Genomic DNA, 4,230 nt, shown 5'->3' with positions numbered 1-4,230 from the left:
ATGGCAAAAATCTTTTAACTAAATTGAAGAGCCCAATTTATAGGAAAAAGGCATGCAACAATTGCATGAAAAAACTTCACAAAAACCCAACACCTAGAATCCACTCACTTAATGGGCTTAATGTCTCCACTATAAGCCAACATCTAGTCCACTATTTTGTTAGTAGAATTATCCAACAAAAGTTTGGATTTTCCCACTAACTATAGTCAAAGGGCAAAATAGTAATTTGGTCAAAGTCAAACTTTGACCAAAAAGTCAACATTTTGACTTTTTATGATTTTTTCCGTGTTGACTAATTTTGACCTCCCGAGCATGAATCCGCATTCATTTTCTCGTAATTCAAATCACATTTGAATATAAAGTTGGTCAAAGTTTTGACTTTTTAAAGTCAAAATCAACTCTTTGACTTTTTACAACTTTGACCATTTCCATCATTTTTGAGCTTCTGAATATGAACGTATTCATATTCTTGATATTTAAATATTAAAGCTGTATCTCTAAGCTAAAAAAGACCTAACCACTATACCACATATACTTGTCGGTTTCTCTCTCTCTACCTAATTCGAACAATTCAAATTATTCTATCATACTGTTATAATTTTATTCCATATGAGCTAGTAGGGGAATCTAATGAACCTATAGATCATGGGCTCCAATGATCCAAGATTAGCTAGCTAAACTCTTTAGACGGAGCTAATCAACATTCGTTAACTAACGGGTCATTCCACTAAAGTCCCGTAGTTGCACTCCCCTCACTATAGATATATTTGTGTCCATTTGATATAACCATGATGAGTAAGTTCATCCTTTACAGGTTGTTCGTAATCTCGACTGGGTCATAAAAACCATTTTACCCCCAAGACTACATCTTGTTCCTTAAGTTCCATTGATCCTCTAATGAACAATTGGTTTCATCAGAACATGCTCAATCTTTCCTTCACGACATGTGATCGTCCTATAAGCGAGTTGAAGTGTTACAGAAGTGGGCTGCGCTTCACCAATTCCTAATTTCTTGAAAATTGAGAGTGGCATGAGGTTGATGCTTACTCCCAGATCACACAGTGTAAGTCCCACGTCTAGCCCTCCGATTGAGCACGGAACTGTGAAGCTTCCCAGATCCTTCTGTTCTTGGGTAATTTGTTGCTGACTAATGCATCGCAATCTCGCGTTAGAGCAACTACTTTTGTCTCACTGATTCTCCTCTTCTTTGTCAGAATATCCTTAAGAAATTTGATGTACTTCAACATTTGTTCTAAGGCTTCTACAAGTGGGATATTAATGTGTAGTTGCCTTAGAAGTTCAAGAAAACGCTTAAACTGCCTTCTTCAGCAAGCGTCTGGGAAATGGTGCTTTCAGTTGCATTGCAGGTTCTTCTGCATTAGACCTGCTTGGGTTCGAATGATTTGTGGATTCTGGCGTCCGTTCTTCTTGATCTTCCAATGCCTTCGAGCGTGTTGTGTGCTCAGTTGAAGGATTGTTGGTTCTTGGGTTCACGGTTCCTTCTACAAGAGGTCTGCCACTTCACAATGTCACTGCATGACATTGCTTTTTTCTGTTGTTATTTCCTGGGGTTTCTGTAATGCTGGGCAAGACTCCTGGCGGTCGATTCTTCAGCTCACTAGCAATTTTCCCCCCTTGTATCTCCAGATTTTTTATGGATGATGCTTAGCCTTTTAGCAATGCGTCGTTCTGGGCGATATATTCCTTTAAGAGGTTTTCAAGCGGAGAAGCTGAACTTGACGCGTGACTTCCTCTATTAAGGATTGTTGGTGCGGCTACTGCGATGGCTGGAATCTAGGCGGCTGTCCTTGCCTATGCTGCTGATTTTACCCTGGTTGGTGTTGCTCCTGTTGGTGACCTCCCCAAGAGAAATTTGGATGGTTCCTCCATCCGGGATTATAGGTGTTTGAGAATGGGTTATTTTTAATAAATCATACTGACTGCGGATTATGTGGGTAACCAGTGTAGGAATGAGGATCTCCACAAACCACATAGCTAACCATGGGCTATATGAATGTTTCCACCTGATTTACCTTTTGCGAGTTTGATGCGTTCCCCAGTGATATATTCTGCAAAAGGTTTGTCGTGGTAGCCACTTATGCAAAGAGCGTGGCTATTGCGTTAGAATCAACAAAGTTCACATTCTGAGATCGTTTCCTCCTATCTGCTCTTGCGTCATAGATGAAAACAGCTTGACCAAGAGTTGCGTCAGTTGATTATTCTGCTAAGTCAGTAAAGCCGGAAAAGCCCTGAACTAGAACCGGGCACAAAACGCCGAGGTAGAAAGTCGAAAGCGAGCTCTTTTCGCGTATACGTGGCAGATGTGACTCTCGGAGTTCTGCAAAAGCAGCGGGAAGCCTTAGTAAGGAAAGGGGCAGGCAATAGCAGACCACCTACGGATCATCCCGTGCATGACTATGAGCTTGATTTGATTAGTAAGGGGACGCATTTCCCAAACGAAGCTATTATATTAGCGGTAGGCGAAGAAGAAGACGAAACTTCTCATGATTGGCAAATGTTCTTCGACGGTTCTAAAAAAGAAGACAAGTAAGAAGGGACTTGAAGCTTACAGTCCTTACTCAACTACAAGTACATAGAGAGCTGCTGCCACCTATTCGACGATGCATTGACACTTATGATGTTATCTTGCAGTTGGCATTAGGATCTCGAGAGTAAAAGGAATGAATCTAGTGTACTTAGTAAAGGCAATCACAAACAAGAAAGCGGCTAGTCCTTGTGCAATGCAACTAAGAACACAGGAAGAAAATCTACATCTACAAAGAAAGAGATGGCAGCATCTAAGGGCTTCTTATTGGGTCTAGCTTCTTAGCCATAGGGAGAGACCGGACAATCTGATGATATACACTTGTGATGTCAGAGAAGAGTCCAGAAACGAGAATCAAGAAAGAGAAAAAGTTATTATAGTGGTTCAATCCTCCCTTTATTTATCTTTCTTTTATCGTCTTGACAAAAAACGGAAAAAGTCTTTGCCGCATCAATGAGAGAAAAATTCCCTCTATCGTGACTGATTCACCTAACGTCATAGCTAATCTCACTGTTCTCAAACTAGCTGCCCCCAAACTAGTAATCAAAATACTGTTCGAGTGCTTTTCTTAAGCAAAAATGCTAATTATGCTATTGCGTTCCATTACAAGTCTTTCGACACCCTCCAATGATTCAGGTTTGTTAAATGTGTCTATTTAGTCGAAATTTGAAGGTAATAAGTGTATAGTATGAATAGAACAAGAGAGGGGGGAAATACTAAAGAAAAGGTTAGCCAAAGCTATATACAAGTTATCCACACCCTCTTTTTTTTATTTCATTAATATTAATGGAATTTCGGTTATTGATTAAGGTGAAGTTCCGTAAAAACACCTGCCTTCTTTAAAATATCATGAACAGTTCCTGTAGGTTGAGCACCCTTTTCAAGGAAATATAGAATAGCAGGAACATTTAAATAGGTTTGATTCTTTATCGGATCATAAAAACCCACTTTACGAAGATCTCTTCCCTCTCTTCGGGATCGAACATCAATTGCAATGATTCGATAAACGGCTCATTGGGATAGATGTAAATTAACAATACCCCCCCCCCCGAACCGTATAAGAAGTTTTCTCCTCGTACGGCTCGAGGAAATTCAAAGTTATGTATAGAATTCTAATTAATGTCAAATAGATCCATAGATTATTAAATCAATTAGACTATGATTTAAATACTTTTTTCTTATTCTTTTTTTTTTTTTTTTTTTTAAAACAACCGTAGCTTGTAATAGGTATAGTCCTTGCCATTTGGTAGCCTTGCCAATCATCTTCAAAGAGCACTTGTCTTGAATTTGACAAGAATCACTAGAAAATGTGACAATTAGTGGCAAATGAGAAGTTAAAAAGCTTATGGAAATCAAATTGAAACAGAATGTTGGTATGTGTAGAACATTCTATAATTTGATATCTGCATTTACTTGTATATCTCCAACAAATTCAACAGAAAGTTGAGACTGATTTGGTAAAGAAACAATTGCTACTTTAATTAGTCATAAAGAAGTGAATAAAGCTTTATCATAGCAAATGTGAGTGGAAGCACCATAATCAAGTATCCATTGATCAGAGGAGATATCAGTGAAAGAACAAATACTTGTTACATAAGCATTAGTAATGGTTGGTTCTATTGCAGTGTTGGGTGTTTTGGATTTGTTTAAATGGAATTGAAGTATGGCTAATAAACCTTGGCACT

This window comes from Benincasa hispida, chromosome 3 (genome assembly GCF_027475165.1).
Source record: "Benincasa hispida cultivar pf3 chromosome 3, pf3_genome.v1.1, whole genome shotgun sequence".
NCBI lineage: Eukaryota > Viridiplantae > Streptophyta > Magnoliopsida > Cucurbitales > Cucurbitaceae > Benincasa > Benincasa hispida.
The sequence above is the reverse complement of the archived record's forward strand: the minus strand, read 5'-3'. Positions refer to the sequence as shown.